Below are 25,729 nucleotides of genomic sequence, written 5' to 3'. Positions count from 1 at the left end.
TTTTTGGAATAGTTTGAAGAGAATAGGTGAATGTTCGTTGACTATTCGGTAAAACTCCCCTGTGTAGCTGTCCAGACCAGGGCTTTTGTTTGCTGGGATTTTATTGATCACTTCTTCTATTTCCTTAATTGTTATTGGTCTGTTTAAGTTTTTTGACTCTTCCAAGTTGAGTTTTGGAATAGTACATGATTATAAGAATTTGTCTATTTCGGTCAGGTTGTCGAATCTGTTGGCATTTAACTGTTCATTGTATTTTCTTACAATCCTTTGTATTTCTGTGGTGTCCATTGTTACCTCAATTCTTTCATTTCTGATTTTATTAATTTGTGTTCTTTCTCTTTGTTTCTTGCTAAGTCTGGCTAAAGGTTGATCAATCTTGTTTATCTTTTTTCAAAGAACTAGCTGTTGGTTTCATTGGTCTTTTGTATTTTTTTTTTTATTACTATGTCATTTATTTGTGCTTTGATTTTTATTATTTCCTTTCTTTCACTAACTCTGGGTTTTTCTTTTTTGTTCTCTTTCTAAATCTTTAAGTTGTTGGGTTAGATATTTTATTAGAAAATTTTCTTCTTTCTTTAGGTAGGCCTGTATTGCTATGAACTTCCTTCTCAAGACTGCTTTTGTTGTGTCCCATAGATTTTGTATTGTTGTGTGTTCATTTTCATTAGTTTCCAGGAAGTTTTTTTTTTTTAAATTTCTTTCTTGATCTCATTGGTACCCCATTTATTGTTTAATATCATGCTATTTAGCCTCTATGTGTTTGAGTGTTTTTGAGTGTTTTTATTGTAATTGATTTCTAGTTTCATGCCACAGTGGTCTGAGAAGATGGTTGATATGATTTCAATCTTCTTGAATTTGTAGACTTACTTTGTGTCCTAACATGTGGTCTATCTTTGAGAATGTCTTGTGTACACTTGAGAAGAATGTATATTCTGCAGCTTTGGGTGAAATGTTCTGTAAATATCAATTAAATCCAACTGATCTAGTTTGTCATTTAAAGACTCTGTTTCCTTTTTAACTTTTTTTTCTAGACGATATATCCAGTGGTGTCAGTGGTGTCAGTAAAGTCATCCACTATGATTGTATTGGTATTGACCTCTCCCTTGAAGTCCTCCAGAAGTTTTAAAATACATTTTGGTGCTCCTATATTTGGTGCATATATGTTTACCAGGGTTATATTCTCTTGCTGGATTGATCATTTTAATATTATGTAGTGACCTTCTTTGTCTCTTATTATGGCCCTCGTTTGGAAGTCTATCTTATCAGCTTTCTTTTCATTTCCATTTGCCTGGAAAATTTTTTTCCATCCCTTCACTTTCACCTTGTGTGACTCTTTTGTTGTGAGGTGGGTCTCTTGTAGACAGCATATATATGGGTCGTGTTTTCTTATCCAATCAGCTACCCTATGTGTTTTGATTGGAACATTTAAGCCATTTACATTTAAGGTTATTATTGGTAGATAATTATTAGTTGCCATTTTTACTTTATGCCTGTGTTCTTCTCTCTCTTTCTATTTCTTCTTCTTTTTTTTTTTTTACAACAGTCCCTTTAGCATTTCTCGCAGTGCTGGTTTGGTAGTGGTAAATTCCTTTAGCTTATTATTATTTTTTTTTTGTCTGTTAAACTGTTTATTTCACCTTCAATTCTGAATGATAGCCTGCCTTGCAGGATAGAGTAGCCTTGGATTCAGACCATTGCCTTTTATTACTTTGTATACTTCATGCCACTCCCTTCTGGCCTGCAGTGTTTCTATTGAGAAATCAACTGACAGTCTAATGAGAGCCCGGTATAGGCAAATTTCTGTCTCTCTCTTGTTTCCTTTAAGATTCTTTGTCTTTAATGTTTGCCATTTTAATTATGATATGTCTAGCTGTGGGTCTTCTTGGGTTCACCTTGCTTGGGACTCTTTGTGTTTCCTGGACTTATGTGACTGTTTCCTTCACCAAATTAGGAAAGTTTTCTGTCTTCATTTCTTCAAACAGGTTCTCTATTCCTTTCTCCAATTCTTCTCCTTCTGGTACCCCTGTGGTACGAATGTTGTTATGTTTCATATTGTCCCAAAGCTCCCCTAAACTCTCCTCCCGCTTTTTATTTATTTTTTCCCATCTGCTGCTCTATTTGAGTGTTTTTCTCTACCTTGTCTTCTAACTCATTGATTTGGTCTTCAGCTTCTTCTAAGCTATTATTGAATCCTTCTAAGGTATTTTTCATATAAGCCATGTCATTTTTTATTTCCACTTGATTTTGATTCATAGCTTCTTACTCTCTTTGTATGCTAATGCAGTTCCCCCTGAGCACTTTATAATTCTCATTAAGTTGCTTGTATTTCTCACTAAATTGTTTGAGTACCCTTAAAATCATTGCTTTGAATTCTTTATCTAACAAATTGCTTGCTTCCATTTCATGTAGTCCCTGTTCTGGTGATTCTTCCTTTTTTTTTCATTTGGGTGTTGTTTCTTTGTCTCACCATTTTAGCAGTCTGGTAGTTTCAGGCCTGGTGAGAGATGTTGGGATGTGTAGGCAGGTCAGTGTGTATCAAAAAAGGCTGCTGTGCCTCCCAGACTATTTTGGTGAATGATGCCTCTTGCCTTCTGTGGGTCCTGGAGGATTGACAATTGGTGGCTGGTATTGGTCTGTCATGTTATGCACTGCGGGGGTGCATGGGTCCAGCTGGTGTGCTGCTGCCTGGTGGAGCTCAGCTCCTGTTCAGTCACTACTGATGCTGCTGAGGGTGAGTGTCAGCTCTCCACTTGCACTGCTACTCTTACTGCTGTTGCCAGGGGGTACTCTCAGCTCCCAATCCTCAGCTCCTGGAACTTTACTACTGCTGGGGGAGGGGTTCCACTCCAAATCCACTGCTGCAGTTGTTAGGGGCCGGTCTCAGCTGCCCAAGCCTTGCTGCTGCTTGGGCTGGGGCACTGCTCCTGACCAGCCTCTGTTGATTCTGCTGAGGATACGTCTCAGCTGCTGATCTGCACTGCTGTTGCTTGGGAATGGATGTCTGCTCCTGAGCCTCTGTTGCTGGAGGTGGGGCTCCACTCCCACCTAGTTACTGCTGCTGTTGGGGAAGGTGCTGGGTTCCCAAGCTGGTGCTACTGCTGCTGGGGTGGTGCTCGGCTCTGATCAGGCTCTGCTTCCAAGATGGCATTGCTGCTGCTGCTGCTGCTGCTGCTGCTGCTGCTGCTGCTGTGAGGGATGGTGCTCAGCTCCCAGCTGGTTGCTGCTTCTGCAAGCGGGTACTTTGACAGCACCACTGCTGTTCTCTGGTCTGCACTGGTCCATGTTGACACAGTGGCATCCATTGGTTCAATGGTTCAAAGCACACTGATAGACTCAGGTCCCTCGGCACTAGCTGCTCCCCGCTGCCTCCTCCCAGAGAAGACCAGGAATCTTCCAAGATGGTGCGGCCTTCCGGCCATGCAGGGAGAAGCACCCTGACAAATCTCTTATTGTGGTAGCTGGCTCCTCACCGATTCACAGCACTGGAAACCTCTGCCCCACGTTTCTGCACTGCTTGAGGTTGCTCGTCTACACTCACGTTCACTCACACTCTCTCTCATACTCTCACACACTCACCCTCACCCTGCTCCTCACAATAGAAGACTTTTAGATAATAACTGCTCTACTATAGCCAAGTACCAAAGCAAGCAAGAAAGAAACCTGTGGTCCCATCCTTACTGCACCAACCAAGGTTGAATAGAGAACTTAGAATTCTACCCTCACCAAGCTACAACAAGGTGTCCCATCTCCATTCTCCCACCATACTAGTGGCATCAGAGAAGGCTGGGTGGGAAGCTGGCCATAAGGAGGCTACTCCCGCTCCCTGTGGTGTCAGTAGTAACCAACTGTCAGTGTATCAGTGGAAGCCTAGTAGGGACTTGTAACTCTCATTCCTGCCCAGTAGTCATGAGGAGTCCACCACTGCAGATGTCAACTGAGACCAGTGGGACCCGGACTTCTACTCCCACCCAGCAGTAATGAGGCAGTGATCTCCCACCCCTCCCCTGCTGGAGCCATGCCGGAAAAGGCCAGCTGAAACAGAAGGTTTAAGTAAGATTCAGAGTCTCATAGCAAGATACCCAAAATATCCAGGTTTCAACAACAACAACAATATCACTCCTCATACCAACCTGGAAGATAGCAAACTAATTGAAAAAAGACAATCCTCAGAGGTACCTGCACTAAATAACAGAGATACAAAATATATTAAGCAAAAAGTGAAAACAGACACAAACAAACCTATAATTATAGTTGGAGATTTCAGCATTATTCTCTCAACATTGATAGAGCTAGACAGAAAATTAGCAATGATATATAAGATACTCAATAACCCATCATTCAACAGGATCTAATCAACGTTCATTGACCACTTCACTCAACAACAGCAGAATACTCATTCTTTTCAAGTGCCCACAGACTAAATACCAAGACAACCATATCCTGGGCAAAAAAAAAAAATCCAAAAGTTAACAAATTTAAAAGAATTGAAACCAGCCGTGGCTGGTTTGGTTTGGCAGTTAGAGCATGAGCCTGCTGACCAAAGAGTTGAGGGTTTGGTTCCGGTCAGGGGCATGTACCTCAGTTGCAGTTTATCGCTGGGCCTGGTTGGGGTTGTGCATGGGAGGCAGCCAGTGGATGCGTCCCTCTTACATCGGTGTCTCTCTCTCCTTCTTTCTCCCTCCCTCCCACTCTATCTGAAGATTACAAAAAAAAAAAAAAAAAAAAATTGAAACCATGCAGAATGTGTTCTCTAATCACAATGGAATCAAATTAGAGATGAATAATAGAAAGATAACAGGAAGATCTCCAAATGGTTGGAAACTAAACAATACATTTCTAAGTAATATATGGGTCAAATAGGAAGCCTCAAAAGAAACTTTAGAACACATTAAACTGAATGAAAATGAAAATACAACGTATAAAATTTGTGGAACACAGCAAAAGCAGTGCTGAATGCATACATTACAAAACAGGAAAAGTCTCAAATCAATAAAAATGACATGATCATTTATATAGAAAATCAAAAAGTATCTCCAAAATACTCCTAGAACTAATAAGTGAGTTTAGGAAGATTACAGGGTATAAGATAAACACACAAAAATCTATTGTATCTCTCTCTCTATGCTAGCAGATTTACAGATGAACATCAAAATCAAAAATACAATGCCATTTATAATTCAGAGACAGCAAGAAAGGGGAGAGAGGGAGAGAGAGAAGGAGGAAAGGAGGGAAGGAGGGAGTGAGGGGGGGGGAGAGAGAGAGAGAGAGAGATATCTAAATAAATGGAGAGACTTGCTTTGCGTAGGGATTGGAAGTTCAAATAGTAAAGATGTCAATTCTTCCCAGTTGATATATAGCTTCAGTGCAATTCCTACCAATATTCCAGCAAGATTTTGTAGTTATAAATAAGATTATCTTAAAATTTATCTGAAAATGCAAAGGAACTAGAACTAAAACAATTTTTAAGTAAGAAGAAAAAAGTAGCAGAAGTCAGTTTATCTGATTTCAAGACTTACTGAATAGTTATAGTAATCAAGACTGGTAGTTGGCAGAGAGATAAACATATAAGTCAATGGATCAGAATAGAGAACTCAGAAATAGATCCACACAAACATGCCCAACTGATTTTTGGCAAAAATGCAAAAACAATTCAACGGAGGAAATATAGCCTTTCAACAAATGGTGCTGGAGCAATTGGGCATCAGTGGAAAATAATGAACCTTGACCTAAATCTCACACCTTATACAAAAATTAGCTAAAATTGGATCATGATGCACTTGAACTTAAATGTAAAATGCTAAACTATAAAACCTTTGAAAAAAAAACAAACACAAAAAAGAAAGCCTCAAGATTTAAGGTTAGGCAAAAACCTAGACTTGATACCATATGTATGATCCATAAGGGGAAAAAATGTTAAATATGACTTGATCAAAATTTAATACTTTTCTTTTTTTGTTTCCCATAATCCTCACGTTGTCTCACTTTTTAGGCATGATTTTAATGTTTGGTATATATGTACAGTACATATGGTGTGTGTATTAAACAGGTTCCATTTATTTATTATTATTTTTAAATTTATCTTTGTTGTTGAAAGTATTACAGATGTCCCTCTTTTTTTCCCCAATTGACCCTCCTCCTTGCCGCTCCGACCCCTACCCCCCTCCTGCATGCCCCACACATTGTCTGTGTCATTGGTTAAGCATATATGCATATAAGTTCTTTGGTTTATCTCTTCCTGCACCCCACTTCCCTCTGAGGTTCAACAGCCTAACAACCAATTTGTACTTCTTAATTCCTTCAATGTTTTTGCCCATCCCCCTACTCTCCTCTCATCTGGCAAACATAAAAATTTTCTCTGTATCTATGAGTCTGTTTCTGTTATGCTTGTTCATTTGGTTTGTAGAGGAAATTGTTGATAGATATGTATTTATTGCTATTTTATTGTTCATATTTTTGATATTCTTCTTCAAGAAGACCCTTCAATGTTTCATATAATAATGATTTGGTGGTGATGAACTCCATTAGCTTTTTCTTGTCTGGGAAGCTCTTTATATGTCCATTGATTCTAAGTGATAGCTTTGCAGAATAGAGTAATCTTGGTTGTAGGTCCTTTCTTTTCATCACTTTGAATATTTCTTGCCCCTCTCTTCGGGCCTGTAAAGTTTCTTTTGAGAGATCAGCTGACAGTCTTATGGGAGCTCTCTTGAAGGTAACTGCTTTTCTCTTGTTACTTTTAAGATTCTCTCTTTGTCTTTAACCTTTTGCATTTTAATTATGATGTGTCTTGGGCCTCTTTGGGTTCATCTTGTTTGGGACTCTCTGTGCTTCCTGGACCTGTATGTCTGTTTCCTTCACCAAGTTAGGGAAGTTTTCTGTCATTATTGTTTCAAATAGGTTTTCAATTTCTTGTTCTCTCTCTTCTTCTTCTGGCATCCCCATCATGGGAATGTTGGTACACCTGAAGTTGTCCCAGAGGCTCCATACGCTATCCTCATTTTTTAAATTTATTTTTATTTTTTCTGTTCTGATTGAGTGTTTATTGATTCCTTATATTCCAAGGATTTGATTCTTGGCTTCACTTATTCTACTATTGATACACTATGAATTATTCTTTATTTCAGTTAGCGCTTCCTTCATTTCTGACTAATCCTTTATTATGCTCTTGAGGTCCTCACTAAGTTCCTTGAGCATCCTTACAGGCAGTGTTTTGAACTTCACATCTGTTAGATTGCTTATCTCCATTTTATTTAGTTTTTTTCCTGGAGTTTTGTTTTGTTCTTTCATTTGGGACTAGTCTCCTCATTTTAGCTGCCTCCCAGTGTTTGTTTCTATGTATTAGGTAGAGCTGCTACATCTTCTAGGCTTGGTAGGGTGGCCTATTGTAGTAGGTATCCTGTAGGATCCAGTGGCTCAGCCTCCCCGATCACCCCACCTGAGAAATTGAGGTATACCCCCAGTGTGGACTGTACACCCTTCTGTTTAATTCAGTCTTGATTACTGTTGCCACATTAATAGGAGCAATTTACTCAGTCTGATCAGCTGCAAGGATTGGCTATGCCCACTGACCTCTGACTGACCACCTTGGAGGATTAGCTGTACAGGGGCCTACCTACCACACAGAGCAAGATTTACTTCAGCAGGGCTCTGGTACCCAGTGAGTCCACCCATAGAGTATGTCACTTGTGGAGGTGGTTGGCTTGTGGTGCTTTGATGTAGTCTGAAGCTGTCCACTGTGGTGATTCCGGGGCCTCCTGGGAGGCACAGGCCAAAGTCAGCCACTGCCTGTGTTCTACCTGGGACCAACAGGCATGAAGTACAAAGTGATCTGCAGATGGCTGCTGCTTTTGCTGGGCTTGGAGGTGCCCATGAGAGGCCAAACTGTGAACCAGGGCCAGTTGCTGCTAGTGCCAGATGTGGGGCCACTTAGCGAGAAGTATGGGGCTTGCTGAGGCCAGATGTTGTTTGTTTGAGAGAGTCTGGAAAATCTGAAGCATGAGCCAAGACAGGCCATTCCTATGGTAAAGCCACTGGAAACAGCTTGGGTGGGCTTGAAAGTCGGGTAGGGCAGGGCCTTAGGGAATCACCAGAGGGGGCAAACAGTGTAAGCCAAATATAGTACCTGTCTGCCAGCTCCATGGGGAAAGGAGTCACCAAAGGGACAACTGCCGCTGCCAGCATGTCCGTTCAGGAGAAAGCTGCTCCTCCAGCTCTTGCCCCGATGCCAAACAACTCAGTTCTTTCCCCTATGTCTCTGGTGCCTTTCAAGTTACCTGAAGCTCAGAGGGAGTGAGTCAGAGTGTCTGTGTGCAGGTCCTTCAAGAGTTGTTGTCTGGGACTCTAGAAGCCGCAGCATCCCTCAGCCTTAATCTATGCTGGTTTTTACAGCCAGAAGTTATGGGGACTTCTCTTCCTGGCACTGGAGACCTGAGCTGGGGGGCCTGGAATCTGTTGCTTCTCAGGGAGGACATTGCCAGTTGAGGTATCCATTCTGATTTTTATCCGACACAGGTGGGTGTGGGACCAAACCTTCGGCGCCTCTGCCCCTTCTACCAGTCTTGATGTGGCTTCTTCCTTAATTTCGTAGTTGTAAGACTTCCATTCAGCTCAATTTCAAGCAAGTCTGAATAATGATTGTTCTGTAGTTTAGTTGTTTTTTGATGTGGTTGTGGGAAGAGGCGAGGACCACCTTTACCTACACTGCCATCTTGACCAGAAGTCTAAACAGGTTCCATTTATTTTTTATTTTTTATTTTATTTTTTTGGTATGCGCCCCTAGCGGGAACCTAACCTGGGACTCTCTGGTCCGCAGGCCAACGCTCCAATCGCTGAGCCAACTGGCCAGGGCTAAACAGGTTCCATTTAAATCATCTTCCTTTTCTGCTATTTCTGCCATACTGATCCTTCTATAGCCTGCCTTCTAAGACATTGTCCATTTCATCATTGTATAACTTATTAGTACCTCCCTTCTCTCCCACCAATCATATAGACCTTTAAATTGGGACTTTATCTGTTACCTTCTTGGTTCAATTTTTATTTTCTAATCATAGGATTTATTATCTATTTCTCCTTGTGATTGAAGTATCTTTCTCATACTCTGAACCTTCATCCTCCTTCATTTGGATTTTTCTATTTATTTGCTGTATTTTAAAAATTACACAAATAATACATGAATAATGCTTGCTATACATGAGTTAAAAAATATAGAAGTATTCCAAGAAGAAAATGACATTCTCAGTTTTCTCACCTTCAATCCCATTCTCCTCCTCAGAGGAAACAATGTGGACATTTGTTGTGCATTCTTCTACCTTCTTGTCTTCTTTCTATGCATTTACATATATATTTTCAAATAAATGAATGTCTTATAGTCCACAAATAACATTACAGAAGATGTAATATTCTGAAACTTCTTTTTCCATCATAAGTTTGGGACATGTTTATGTCAATGCCATTGGTCTATAGCTCTCTTTCTCTTCTGTTTAAATCCTCACCTAAGGATATTTTTCCATTTATCTTCAGACAGAGTGGGAGGGTGAGAGAGAGAAAGAAACATCGATGTGAGAGAGACACATCAATTGGTTTCCTCCCGCACAACCCCAACCAGGGCTGGGGACCAAACTGAAACCAAGGTACGTGCCCTTGACCAGACTTGAACCCGCGACTCTCTGGTCCATGGGCCAATGCTCTAACCACTGACCCAAACTGGCCAGGGCTATAGCTCTCTTTTTTAAACTACATAATATTCCACAGTATGACACTACCATAATTTACTTAACTATTTATTTATTGTTGGAAAATTACAATGTTTCCTTATTTTTTCTATTGAAAGTACCCATACGCTTTTGCACAATTAAGTATTTCCTTAAGTTACATTCCCAGAAATGGAATTATTGTATGTAAAGACTGTGCACTCTTAGTTTTGAGAAATACTAATAAAAAGGCAACCAATAGAATATAAGAAAGATTCAAAATATTTTACCAACAATGTTCTGAGGAGTAAAAACATGTTTCTATTATGTTAACAACTTCCTTGATTGTCAGTGAAGCTAAGATATTTTTGGTACATTTTGTGGCTAATATTTATTAGATTTTTCTTTAATAACATTATAGTTTTGTTTAGTCACAGTTTATGTATAGTTAATCAAGTTTATCTTTATGGATGCTGTGAACTGTGGGTTAGAATTATTTTTTTCCAAAAGAGACAATTTTCCCAGGACATTAAATAAAGCATCTATTTTTTCCTTACTGATTTTAAAAACCTTCTTTATCATAAATTGAGTTACCTAACATAAAGGAATTTCTTTCTGGAGACCACTGGTTTCTATTTTTCCATCTGTGTTTGCCTGCCCTAATACCAGACTACATAAAAGCACAACTTTATAATAAATATGCTTTGATATCTGGAGTAACTGTTCATCTTCAGAATTTTTTTCCATATAAACTTAAAAATGGGACTGTCATTGCATATAAAAAATATTGTTATAATTTTGATTGTGTTACATTGAATTTGATTATTTTATAAAAAAGTTAGCATCTTCATGATTTTAGTCTTCTCATATAAATCATGATATACCTCTTCTATTTCTTTAGGTATTTATGGGGAAGATCTTGTAGCAACATTTTATAAGTGTATAATTTTATTCATATAGTTCTATATGGTTCTTGTTCTATTTATGCCTAAGGCATTTATGATTTTGTAAATGGGATGTTTTTTATCATAAATTTTCTAATTGGGTATCATTGATGCATAGAAAAATTACTGATTTTTATACATCGATCTTTTATTCAATCACCTTTTCTGAATTATCTTATCTATTCCAATAGTTTTTCAGGTATTTTATAAGTTTTGTGTTTGTTCTATTCAGAGATAGCTATAGGTATAGATGTAGATTTAGATAGATGCATCTGAAATACACACATATCCTATATACATACACTTTTATGACATGTAACATATTTTTCCTGACTCACTGCATCATTGAGAATCTCCAGTGCCATATTAAATTTTGATGTTGTCAGTGGGCATTCTAATTTTTCCCAGAGGTCTATTTCATTGGACTTCACAGAAAAACACACTGGTTTTGTTCATTAATTTATTTTTTCTTTTGTCTATTTGATTAATTTCTACTTTTAATTTCATTAATTCATTCCTTTTATTTTTATTGTATTTTATTTTTTCAGCTCTTTAAATTTTATATTTTATTAATTTTATTATATTTATTTTATAATATAAAATTTATATACTATTCAAGGATCTTTTAATGACCTGCATGTTAGAAATATTTATGTTGGGGTTATATTATATTACTCACCCTTATTATTGGATTTATGACTCACATCAAGTTTTGAGGATAAGGGGAGATGACCCTGGATAAGTTCTATAATGCAGGGAACCAAAGAAATATCTGTTACTTTTCATGTTAGTCATAATTTTACGTCTGTGATGAGCTTCGCAGAACTTAGTGGTCCCATAGAATGAGTGGACAGAACTTAGGTTAGAAATTGTTGTTCTTGGCTGAGGAGGGAAAAAAGGGTTTCTATTTCCCTTGGGGACTTGGTTATGGCTGCCTTTTACCCAAACTGGCTGCATCTCTAGGTTAATCCCATCATTTTTGTGGTAGTATAAAGGTCAGGAAATTGTTTAGGAATCCCTACATATGTTTTATTTAATTTGTAAACACACACAAAATAAAAACAGGAGAACAAAGAGGAATATTAACACGTAGACAAACAAGACTTCTATCAAATACTTGTTTAAAAAAAACATAAGCCTCAGAATATATTGGTGCAATAAATGGGATTCTTCCCTTAACAATTGGGAAGCACTGGAAAAGTTTATCTCTGTGCTATCAAGCATGGAATTTGGGTTTTAGATCTGCTCTGGTAATGCCATCATTTTAGAGGATAATTCAAGGGGATCATTAGGACATATTTGCCAGGTTTTCACGTGAGGCAATTAGGGAGCTTAAGGGAAGATTCGAGGGCCTTTCAGGGATTACTGATGTAAAATTTCCAGTTGGCAGTAAATGAATAGGCAGTGTTTCTCTCTTCTCTCTATCATTTTCTCCAACTAGGTTTTACTGATGTTATAACAAAGTAATTGGGTCAATTTCAGGTAAAAGTAAGTGCATTTTACAAATAAGTTTTTCAAATCCTGAACAATAACGCCTAAATGGTTATAGGGGACAAATCACAAGAATACTAGAATTCCTAGTGACTTTCTACTAGACCTCTACACTTTATTATAAAGCATCCTACATATTAAAAAGTGAACCCTGAACATGAACTGTTGTAATCTTCACCCTCTGTTGCATCTGGACAATTTTGGGAAGGCTAAACCTAGGTCTGCTGCTAACGAAGATGGGGAAGCTTGGATCTTGGAAGATAATAGGAAGGAGTGGGCAGAACTTTCATATACCCAAGAGGAGTTTTATCCCTAGTGACCAGCCCAGTAACTGAGCTGGACAACCAGAGACTCCATAGCGGTAGTGGCTGAAGACAATGAAATAAAAATAGGTCAGAGCAAGAATTTTTCCCACCTATGCCTAGATATGTTTCTTTTTAAGTGATCTCAAAAGTCCAAACAGAAGACTTGAGTAAGGCAAGCTCTAACACGAGACCCCAGGCCTCTGCTACCCCAGCATTCTCATCCTATAAGCCAGTAACTTCAGGACACACAGCAAAGTTTATAAATATCTTTCCCTGTTCCTGTGCCTGTTTATATGTAAGAATATAATGACAAACAGAGGGACACATGGACTGTGTTTCGCAGCATAACATAACCATAAAATAATGCGACTCTCTCCTAATTGCACTATGAGTGAGTCTTCTCTGGCCATTGACTTACACATAATAAGGCCTCTCTTGCTATGAAATGCCTATAAATATGCAATTCATGAATAGTCTAGCTAAAAAGTCTGGTGAGAGCCACGACTCCTCTTACTGGTGGAGGCCAGGAAACTGCAAAGACAATAAACCTTGGCGTCTGCTCCAGGCTAACTGGCTGTGGCCAAGGCATACTGTTCACATGTCACTTGGGTCTCTGCCAGGCCATTAGTCATTATACATTCTGCCCCAGTGGTGCTTTAGAAATGGAGTGGGCTCTGAAAATACTCAGAGGGAGGAAAGAGAAGCACCAGTTTATATTCGGCTGGGTTAAATTTTTTTGGCCTTTCCCTTCCTGGGAAAGTTATACTTAAAACAAAAACTGAAATCCTTGTTAGCCAACCTTCAAAGTCACTTTTCCTGTAAAAGTATGTAGTGGTTATTAACACTGCTTAAGGAAAAAGATGAAAGCTAAAGGAAATGGGGAAGTTAACACAACAAAAATGGCAGATGTCATTAGTAGAACAATTAAATCCACCTCCTCAAATAATCTGCTTACTTTCTTTTTCTTATGCATCTCTACACTTTCAAGAGCCTTTCCCATTAGCTGTCTACCAATTAACACCAAAGTATGCTGCTCTGGGTACTTTCTGCTGTGTCATTGCCCAAAGAATTTTGGGATTACATTTTTAAGGACAATATCTTTCTGTAAGTAGTAAACCACAGAGATTAATAGCATCTCCACCCCAGACACAATAATAAAAAACATCTGACTATTTAAAAAAAACAAAACTCTATTTGGTTTGATGTCGAAACAATGGCTTGACTTGCTTAGCAATTGAGTCAATTAAGTTAAGATATCTACAATGCTAAAAGCATTAAAATGAGTGTATAAATCAACTGTGTTTATACTGATCATTCCAATCACTGCTTAATCAGCAAGTAAAATCAACATACAAATATGAATCCATGAATATGGTTTGAGGTGATGTTTGTTACATGTTGTAAACAAAATTTTCAGCTACAAATGATAGACACACATTTCAAACTATGTTTTCACAGAAACAGGAATTTATTTTGCTAATGTAACTAAAAATTCATGGGTATACTCATTTCAAACACAGCAGGTCCAGGTACCCAAACAGTGTCTTAATACCGCTTCTCTTTGTAGGTTAGTTCCTCTGATGGAAGAGAGCTTTAAAAAAATTGAAAAGATGGCCACAACTCTAAAAAAATTTGTCTTAAAAATGTTTATAGTGCTGACATCAAGAATACCTGATATATAAGGATAAATAACTTATCCTCAATCTCACTGTCATTAATTAGTAAAGCTAGAATAACCTTTTAAATAGAGTTATACATATAGGTTCAAAATAAAGTTCAAAAAATTTCTTGAAAGTATATCATAAATTGCTTTTACCTATATTATGTTGTGTTTAATAACTTTCACATTCTGTGGCATTATTAAAACCACTCTTAATTGATAGATAGTTCTGCAACAAGGTGGATAGAGTGACATACATCAAATGCTAATCTGGACATATATATATATATATCTCCCCTATTTAAGCCATTAAATGGTTCTCCATCAACACTAGAATTAAGACCAAGTTGGTTGCTTTAGTATGCAGGGTTCTCCATAATCAGGCCATAACTATCTTAATTTTCTGCTTAGCCAGAACAATCACTTAAAATAAAATAAAATAAAACAAAACAAGAGAATGGGGGCTGGGGGGAGGGATGAGATAAACCAAAGAACTTATATGCATGCGTGCGTAACCAATGGACATAGACAACAATGCTTGTGGGCAGGATGTTGGGGGGTGGGGGTGGGGTGTCTGGGTGAAAAAGGAAAAACATCTGTAACAAAAATAAATAAACTAATAATAAATAAACACATAAACATAAAAAATAAAAATAAAACAATAAATTTAAAAGACATCCACATAATCTCCTGCTTAAGTCATTTTTACAACTTTCAATACCACACAAATAAAGATACCGTTTGGCCTCCACCATCCATGTAACACATCCTTTTTTTTTTGATCCTCACCCGAGGACATATTTTTCATTTTTTGTTCAGGTAGAACAGTAGAGCGGGAAAGAGAGAGAGGAAGAGAGAAGAGAGAAACATTGATGTGAAAGGGACACACTGAGTGGCTGCCACCTGCACGACCCAACCAGAGCTGGGGAAAAACTACAACCGAGGTACATGCCCTTAGCGGGAACTGATCATGGGTCTCTCTGGACCGCAGGCCCATGCTCTAACCGCTGAACCAAACCGGTCAGGGCCATGTGACATCTTTGGGAGGATTCTTAATGTCTGCTTTGAGCCACATTCTCCTCTCTGAACTACTCACCTTGGACAAAGCGATGGTATTTTCGGTTAGCCTGGCCTGAGTCCTGTGCCTGTCCCATTCCTTGGGTGGGGGGAGTATATGCAGTCCTTGCTGACCTGACCTAGCCATCTGCCAACAGAAAGGCCTGTTTTAGCAATGCTGTGTGCTCTTACTGCTCTGATTTTAGACAGGCCAGCTTAGACCACAGACTGTCTCTTTCTTGCAGAACCAAGGAAACCTTTCCAAAAGTTGGAGTATTAGTCCCAAGTTAAAGTTAGTGTTGACAAAGGCAGGGAGTCAAGAATTAGAGCAAGAGATAGTGTCAGGAGGAGTTGGAGAAGAGAGACAACACAATCCCCCATCTCCTTCCAAACTCCTGCCTGGCAACCCTTGCTTGGCAACGGTAATAATTACTCCCACACTAAGATTGGCACAGGGACTGGGACAAGAGCAGATTTGTAGGGAGGGGAGCATGACAGGTGGCTCTACCATGTCTACATAGAGTTAAGGGTTCCTTACCAGATATAAGGCAGAGGGTGCTGGATGTACCAAAACAAGACAAACTATTCACGAAAAACAATCATGGCAAGCACAAGTCTTCTACCTATACCTGAATACGAGCTTCTCAAAGCATTCTTTTGGTTCAGCCTAGACACTAAAGCATTTGGTTTAATTATATATTATTTAATTTTTATGTAAGGTAATATGTTAGTGTTACAAAATCTGGTTGAAGATATTGTGGTAGAGATACTAATTTTATATTTATAATTTTATTTTACATGATAAATTTCATTAAATGACCTCACAAACGAGTAATAAATGAAGAGAAAATATCCATATAATTTTATATGTCATATATTTTGCAGATAAATACTTAGCTGCAAGGGGTCATATTGTGGGGAGGGAGGAAGACAGAGAGAGAATCTGATCCTATAAATAAATAATAAATAGTTCACTCAATAATTTTCATAATTTTACAGTTAAAATAAGACTTACATATGTTTATCTTAAAATTAGTAAAAATTAATCTGTAATGGAAATTTTAAAAATACATCAACAATCTAATTTAAATAACATCAGAAATCTAAATCAAATACTTCCACAATATGAAGCAGATGTTTAATCCATGAAGCCATTCCATCTGGAGTTCTAAATGTTATTTGAACCACCAGAATCTCCCTAGGTTTTTCAATTGAGGGCAGCTTAAATATTGAGAATTGATATTATTTTTAAAATAATTTTTCTTTATTGATTTTTAGAAAGAGAGGAAGGGAGAGGGAGAGAGAGAAAGACATCAGTGAGAGAGACTATGAATTGGCTGCCTCCTGCATGCCCCCCACTGGGGGTCGGCCCACAACTTGGGCATGTGCCCTGACTAGGAATTGAACCAGTGACCTTTTGGTGCAGGGGTTGACACTCAACCACTGAGCCACACCAGCTGGACAAGAATTGATATTTTAAAATTCAATATATATTAATGTTTAAAAAAGGCATAGGGCCAATTTTTATATATTTTAGCAAATTATGCTCTCTCAATAAAAAGAGGAAAATTCACTTTCAACTTTCCATACAGAAACATTTACTACTTTTCTTCTCTTTTATCAGAGGAACATTATAATGTTTAAGTGATAATCCAAATAGACAATAAGTAGAAAAAGGAAATTCAGTGATTTAATTTTCAGAAAATAACACTGATTCCCATGGAATGTAGCCTCATGTACACCGCCTCCCTCATTTAATTCCATTACTCCTGCTGAGCTCTATTTTCTATATCACTTTTGCCTTTAAGAATTCCTGAACTTTGGGTGGTGAACACACAATACAGTGTACAGACCATGTGTTGTAGAATTGTATACCTGAATCCTGTATAATTCTGTTAACCAATGTCACTCCAATAAATTCAACAATATATTCAATAAAAAAGAAAGAAAAAGAATTCCTGAATTTCAAAAATAAACAACTACATAACTTATTTCGTGCACCAGCAAAACCCCAAATAAATATATTTTTGCACTTCTATTTCCTGACTTAAGATATTTATCTTCTTATATCCTTCTTTCCTCATCCTATAGAATATAACTAATATGGTATATATTTATTTTTAGCATGATCCTCAAAGCCTAAGCATTCATTTTAATTGAGTTTGTTGAGTTTGTTTAAAATGAATGCTTAGACTTTGAGGATCATGCTAAAAATAAATATATACCATATTAGTTATATTCATGTATATCTGGGTAAGAAGAATAATAAGTAAACAAACATCATGTATAACAAGAATTATATATAATCCACTTTATTCTATTTTAAGTAGATGAATACCACCATATATTAAGCTATTTTAAGGTAGTGATTGGAAAAAAAAGTTTAGAAAGTATGTTCCAGCATAAAAAATTGAGAATGAAGAAAAAGTTGTAAAAGGAAAGAATTAATGTATTTTGAATGCCTATTATGTACAAAAACTACAAAAACAAATTTTCACAAGGAAAAGAAATATACCAAATAAATATTCTTTTTCAGTCTTCATAGAATCTTTACCAACTTCTACCATTCCTTTTAGGTCAGGTTTAATTTCTTTCAAACCTTGAGTTTATGAGATAAAACCAATTTGCTGAGTTTCATTTATGGCCTGAACCTATAGTCCTGTTTATCCATTTCTATCACATTTTAAATGCCTACCTAACTATTTGTTTAGAGAATTTATACTTGGAAACTAGGGCTTGAATATACCATTTCCTAGGATGTGAAATATATCCCCCCCCCCCATACACAACTATGTATGGATTAAAAAAAAACAGATACAAAGTTAAATAGCTATGCAATGAAATTTTAATTATTATAAATTTAGGTGCCCCAAAGTGTCTTACATGCTTCCAATTTTATTTGCTACAAATAAGCAACAGGGTAAATCTACAGTTTAATGATTACACACATAGTTTATGACATGCAGAAGGTCATAATTCCTCAATACACCTTAATCGGACTCTCTCTCTCTTTTCTTTTTTTTTAAAGAAAATATTTCCTTTCGTATTTGGGGGAAGAAGAACCTGATGAATTAAAATCAGTACTCAGAGATCTCTTGCGAACTCTGGACCATTTGATCAGCTCCTGCCCTCTGTTAGCCTTTACAAGAACTTGAGCAGTTCCACGGGAAGTTTATTCAACTGCTTCTCATCACATCCACCCACGCAGATTTACATGCAAAGAGCTCAGGATGTCCAAAAACCTGGACTTTGAAAACAGAAAGGAAGAGAGAATGGTGGGGGGAGAGTGAGAAAAACATTTTGAAACATGTGCCTTCCAACCCATTTGTAACAACTGCAGCCTTTTACACAGTCATTTTATTAAATTATTAGCTGTTAGGAAGAAGTTTTGTCATCATCATTGGAGTATGTTGAGATCACCAAGACACCTCATGCTTTTCAAAGCAAAAGAGAAAGGCAGGAAATAACTGCTATTCCTTTTTTTTTTTTTTTTTTTTTTAATTTCCCAAAATGTGATGATAAATTAAAGTGATTATAAGTACAAAAGGGGGTCCCCAGGGAGACTGGTCTCTTAGAACATTCTTCATAGTGGCTTTTCTGTGTCACCCACCTTGGAAGAATTCTTGGCATCATTTGTTTGCATCCTCATTAACATCTCAGCCTAATCATAAAGCAACTATTCTTTTCTATTTCAGTGTTTGAAGTGATGGGGTACCTCATGGCCAGCCTGGGTTTACTCATTCATTGCTCAGAGGAAATAAAAATCTTAAATACAATTTAAGAGAAAGTGCATAAAATTAAAAGATGCTGGAGCAAAATCTTTTATCCTCATGGTGCCTGTTATGCCTATAGATTTCTTTGGTAAGATACTGTCACTCCCCTAGTCCCTGCCAAAGGAAGCATTTAAAAAAATCCTTTAATTTAAAAAAAATTCCCTTATTTAATTTTTTTGTTTGTTCGTTTTTTATCCTCACCTGAGGACAGAGCGGGGGGGAGAGAGGAAGGAAGAGAGAGAGAAAGAGAGAGAGAGAGAAACATCAATGTGAGAGAGACACATCAAGTGGTTGCCACCCACATGACCCCAACTGGGGCCGGGACAAACTGCAACTGAGGTATGTGCCCTTAGCGTGAACCAAACCCGGACCTCTCTGGTCCACAGGCCGACACTCCAACCACTGAGCCAAACTGGCCAGGGCCCTCATTTAAAAGTGGTAGTGTTCTGACCAGGAACATGGACCCTCTGATAGAAATCACTGGACCAGGGAGGCTATGACAGACAGGAAACTGATGTATAGCCAAACAGCTTGTGAGGCAGCCTAGCATTAGAGCATCACTCAAAGCTACCACAATAAATCTCTCAGGAATTAGAATTGGAAACTTCGGGGAGTCAGTGAGTATGGGAACTCAAGAGTTAGGCAGAAAACTGAAAAGACATACAGAGAAGTAGAGATAGAAATAATAGCTTATTCTTGTTAACTGCTAAAAGAGAGCCGCCACCACCACCACCATCATCATCATCATCATCATCATCATCATGTTTGAAAAAGCAGCACTGGGCCCCTGCACGCTGTTCCATTTGTTAAATGTTTTCTGGATGCCAGTCTGTGAGGCCCTACCACTGTGGTTGAGAAATCTATTTTTCCCTGTAAATCCTTATAATAAAACTCCCCTGACTTGAATTACTTTAAGTGGTTTCTGTTACCTGCAACCAAATAATCTAACTAACACCAGGGGTCAGCAAAGATATTGTAGTTTGAATCAAGTGAGATTTTGTGAATTTATGTAAAATGAAATAGATGATTAAGAACTTTGCATAATTAAGGGACAACAAAAAATTTAACAGTATATTCACGTATCTAAAATTTCAGTTTTCTCTCTCACTTTTGATGAGTCTTCCAATTGCCTGTACTAAAAATCAGTTGTCACTGACATTCCTTCCCTCTCGCTTTCTATAGTCACCCAAACCTGATGATTATACCTTAAAATTGTATCTTAAAACCTTCTACCATACTTCAAATCCTTCAGCTTCTCTGAGTTTCCACCATTGTCCCAGGTCAAGATACTAGTGATGCTGATTTTAACTGTGCAAACTGCCTTCTAACTGATCACCCTGATGTTTCTTATCTAGATTATTTCCACTCTCCAAAACATTCATGTAAGTCAGTCATGTGTTTAAAAATCTTCAATGTAATCTCGTTTTTTTTTAGAATAAGGGCAGTCCCTTAGCATGGTCTTGCACACTAAAAAACCTGGCCCTTATGTATCACTCCAGCCTTTGACTCCAAACTAACCTATTTGTGTTCCCCAAATATAAATTATTCTCTTTTCTCCCTCAGGATCTTTTCCCCCATCCTAACCCTTTAGCTGAAACATTTCCTCTCATGTCACTATTTCACTCCCACTCCATTCACCTGGCTTAGTTCTTCATTTTCACGGCAATTTTAGAGTCCCTGCTTCAATTTTGCTGTTTCAGAGAAACTTTTCCTGACACTGCATTACAGAGCTGGTTCTTCTATTGTGTGATTTCAAAGTATTCTACATTATTCACGCATAGCACGTATTACAATTGTGCATATCCAGTCATTTGGGACTCCAAGTCATTTAGTCTTCTAGGATCACCCTTCTGTTAATATCTAAAAATAGAATTTAGTTCTGTCCCCAGGGCTATAATCTAAAAGACCCTAACATTTCTCAGTGCTTAAACTATGTCACGAGCTATGCTTGCTTATAAGAACTGAAAAGGATTCCCTACCACAAAATGAAGAGGTGTGGAGAGGAGCAAAAAAGACCAAGGTGCCCAGTGCAAAACCCACAATGCTGACAGGGCATCATGTGCAAAAAGACCATGCGCAGCCCTGGCCGGTTTGGCTCAGCGTTTGGAGCGTCGGCCTGCGGTACAGAGAGACCCAGGTTCGGTTCCCACTAAGGCCATGTACCTCGGTTGCAGTTTGTCCCCGGCCCTGGTTGGTCGTGCGGGTGGCAGCCACTCGATGTGTCCCTTCACATCGATGTTTCTCTCTCTCTCTCTTCCTCTCTCTCCCTCCCGCTCTATCTGAACAAAAAATGTCCTCGGGTGAGGATAAAAAAAAAAAAAAGACCATGCGCAAAAGGGCCGAGGGCCCCAGAGGAATAACTGCACATGCCTAAAATGATTTAATTACTCCACGCCTCAGCATATAAGTACATAAGGCTCCTTCCCTGTCCCAGAGAAGGTGCTGTTAGAGCATGAGCTCACCCTTCTCCATTCCTTGACCAAAGAATAAGTTTCTGCTCTGTTTTACCGAACTCAGTCTTGTTCTATTGGAGCCAACAACACTGCAGAAAGACATTGGTTTTGGTCCCCCGTAGGGAACAGTTTCTATTACACTATGTGAAACTTGTTAGGTATATTCTCCTCCAAATCTCAAATATGTTCTATGTAAAATATGGGCTATGTAATATCAAAATTAGCTTTGTGGGGTTTGAGGGACCTCAATACTGTTTTCTTTCATAACGAGTAATATGATTTTATAGATTTTGTGAAATTTGTGAGTTGTAAAATTTATATACTTTGAATTCTGTCATAATGTCATGCATGTAAGAATTGATCAAGAAGAAGCTAGGGAGTTAGCTGGTTTGGGGAGGATTTTAAATGTTCACAAATTTGAAGTGTCTGATATTTTCCTTTTTATGTAGATGCATAGTAAATATAAGTATGTGTAGAAATGCCACCATGATGACAGACAAATCACACTTCTTTGTTAATGAGACCTTAAATAAGAATTTTCAGACCAAAAAGATCCTTGACAGGGACAACATTTGATGGCAAGGAGAGACAGGCCCTCTTAGAGGCAAATAAAAGCATCATCTAAATTAAAGGTACAGAAAGGCATACACTTCTGAAAGGCACTGAAACTAATGCCCAGTACAAGCAAATTAAATACCGAAAGAGAAGGTGCCATCCTCCAGTATAATCAAGTCCAAATGAAAAGTGGGTCCATGAGAATGCCAACTTGGAGAGACACAGCTTTTCAAATGCAGTGGAACCAAGTCTAGCACAGTGATAATTAACTACCAATTTGGGAGACAAATGTCACATGCATCAAGACAGAAAAAAAAGTTCAAATATTTAAACAAAATTGATTATACCAAGATAAGCAACATCAGTGAATGTTTGAAGATTCTTACTATAATTGGTCCTCGTTTGAAAAAGCAAGCTTCATGCTTCAATATTAAGGTTCTTTTCCATTATTCTATATAACGTGCTTTAGAACTTCTCACAGGCCAATTTTCCTCCTGAGTATTTCCTAGCATCTCACCATGTTGTTGGATGTCTCTCTTGCTCTGTCTCCCCTTTTCTCTTGGGTTCCTAAACTGCTATTTCCCCATTGCCTCAGAAAAGTCAAAACTTTCCCAACTTTACTATATCAAGCAAATTATTTTTAACTTTGCATCAACCTATCTTATCCCAGCCATGTCTTACGGATGCTGTCTTTGACACTCAGAAAAGCCATCAAGACAATTTTATAAGTAAGAACAGTTCTCTCTCAAAGAGTTAGCACACTTTGTATCAATATTTATTTATTTTTCTCATTGCTGTACTTATATGATTTGTTGTTCAATGTCTCTTTTCTCCATTAGATTATAAGCTCTGTAAGGGGAACACCATACCTATTCTCTTTTCTGAATCTCTAGCATTTGGCATGGCAAGAATAAAACAAGAGACCAATGTACATTTGTTGGATGAATAAACCAATGTGCTGGTGTATATTAGCACAGATTGGAAAGTATTGCAGACACTTTCATGGGGCCTCCCCTCTAAACATTTTTCCACATTACGAGTCCTAGTCTATAATGGCGATGTTCCTTTTGATTGTAGAGTACATGGGAAGATGCTTAGGACTGGATTGAGAATGAGATAATGGCTGGTCTGCAGATCTGTATCTGGCTCCTTGAAATCTCCTGTGGCCTGACCTACTTCCTGTACTCTGGGCCAGGGTCAAAGGTAGCAGAATGATAGTTGGAAAGTTAGATAAACTGAGAAGCAGCTCACTTTGAAATAAAAGAGGCCCACAGGGATGTAATAAACCCTCCCAAATAATCATATGTGCAGTGGTCTTGTGGTCATAACTAGAGGTCAGAATTAACAGGTCTCACAGCATTCCTTCATTGACCAGCTTATCAACTAATACAACAGACAACCCCCAATGTGAAAGTTCAATAGATTATCTCCATTTTACTTATGAAGAAACAAAGCTCAGGAGCTACATGACCAAATATCCAGCTGATAACTGAGAGAACCAGAATGTGAGCCCTGACAGGTCTGACCTTTCTCCTTCCACCTCGTGCTTTGGATCATGTCTCCATCGTGGTCATAAATATGGGGAGGAACAAATCAATGCATATAAATGATGATGCTGATTTTAATTTTAAAACATTTATTTGACCAAGGGGAATATCACCATGTTATTTCCTTTAAATTGGTCTAGGAAGGTTTTGTTATGAAAGGGTTTCCCATCCTAAAGTTTTGTTCACAACAAAATGAATGGACACAATGTTTACTAACTGTTATGTATTCTTACTGCTTAGTGTGATGCTTTACAAACTAGAACTGCAGCTCCCCTGAGAAGGTTCCTCATCAAGTATCTTCTTAAAACTGAAGCTACCATGAGTTTAAAATAAAGTATGCATTTTTCTTGTTAGAAAACAAACAGTGCTTGAAAGGATTTATTTAAGTTTTGGTCTAGACACTTGAAATGAAATACAAGGTTGAAACTATTCTATAAATAATTAAAAATATAATCTTATATATATATATTTCCTCTGGTATCTAAATATTTAGGTAAAAGTGATTTTTTAAAAATGTATTATATCTAGAGATTTTCCCAGCTGCCCATTTTATTCATTAGAACCGAAGATGCTTCTTAAGAGTAAACCTTCTTAATAAAAATATTTTAAAAAAAGAACAAGTGATTAAAGGGTAAAAAGTTTTGTGGCTTGTGTGTTACCCTATCTGTTTGCATCCATGTTGTCACGCAAGTTTCTATCATGTTAAAATGTATTCTCAGGTGTATGGTTATGGTTTGTTTTTAATTCTGTCCAAGTTTCCTGAGCATGTAATTTACCATGTTTCAAATATCACTGGTATGACAAAAAGTGTTCAATATTGGCAATTATAGGTTAGGTTCAAATATGAAGAACACATTACTTCCAACAAGCCAAAGCCTTGTGTTCACTTCACGTAGGCAGTGTTTCCTCTCTTCTGTTTTCACTGGACACTTGCCTGTTTTCACAGTACCACACACCACACATCCTGTTTATTAGTTTAAAGGAGTTTGTTTTAACAAGAAGATTTATTTTATGTTTCTCTCTGTCCACCAAAGTGCAATTTACTACTCTTTTTAAAAAATTTACTTATTGAATTTATTGGGGTGACATTGCTTAATAAAATTATGTGGGTTTCAGGTGTACAATTCTATGATACATCATCTGTATATTGTATTGTGCGTTCACCACCCCAAGTCAAGTCTCCTTCTGTCACCATTTATCCCTCCTTTACCTTCGTCTACCTCTCCCCCACCCACCTTTTCCTCTGATAATCATTGTACTATTGTGTGTTGATGGGGATTTTTCTTGTTTGTTGCTTAATCCCTTTACCTTTTTCATCCAGCCCCAATGCCCTCCCCTCTGACAGCTGTCAGCCTGTTCTCTGTATCTAGGTATGATTGTGTTTCTCTTATGTTTGCTATTGTGTTTATTAGAGTCCATATATAAGTGAAATCTTCTGGTACTTGTCTTTCTCTGACTGGCTTATTTCACTTAGCATAATAATCTCCAGCCTTATCCACGCAGTCACAAAGAGTAAGAGTTCCTTATTTTTTAACAGCCAAGTAGTATTCCATTGTGTAAATGTACCACAGCTTTTTTTCTCCACTCATCTACAGATGAACACTTGGGCTGACAATTTACTATTCTTATAATAATAAAAAGTGGTTTCCCCAGTATATTCAGTTCACACTGTGCCTCATTATGACTCCTTCCGTAACATTCATATGATGTTCAAATAGTCACCTTATTTACCATTATCCATGCTGATTTTCATGAATATTGCCCAGTAGCAATTTGTCAATTTGATTTAGAGCTTAAAAATTGTTCTAGCCACTTTTTGAGAATTCGAAGTCTTTTTCAATTGTACATTTATTCACCATTCTCTTCAAAATAACCTACTTTTGTTTTCTTTTTCTTTATTGATTTTAGAGAGAAAGGAAGGGGGAGAGAGAGAGATAGAAACATCGATGAGAGAGAACATCAATTGGCTGCCTCTTGCATGCCCCCCACTGGGGATCAGGCCCACAACCTGGGCATGTGCCCTGACCTGGAATTGAACCAGCGACCTCTTGATGCATGAGTCGATGCTCAACTATTGAGCCACACCAGCCGGGCAAACCTACTTGTTTCTAATTCTATTGCAATGTATTAATTTGTCTCTACTGTAGGGACTCTTGCTTTAAATTTATGACTCTTAGCAAAGTAGAGGGAACACGTCTTGCTTTAATGTAATTTCAACCCAGTCCCTAGTATGACTACTTGAGCAAACTAAATACCATT

This window comes from Molossus molossus, unplaced genomic scaffold (assembly GCF_014108415.1).
Source record: "Molossus molossus isolate mMolMol1 unplaced genomic scaffold, mMolMol1.p scaffold_m16_p_3, whole genome shotgun sequence".
Taxonomy (NCBI): domain Eukaryota; kingdom Metazoa; phylum Chordata; class Mammalia; order Chiroptera; family Molossidae; genus Molossus; species Molossus molossus.
Note: the sequence above shows the minus strand (reverse complement) of the source record.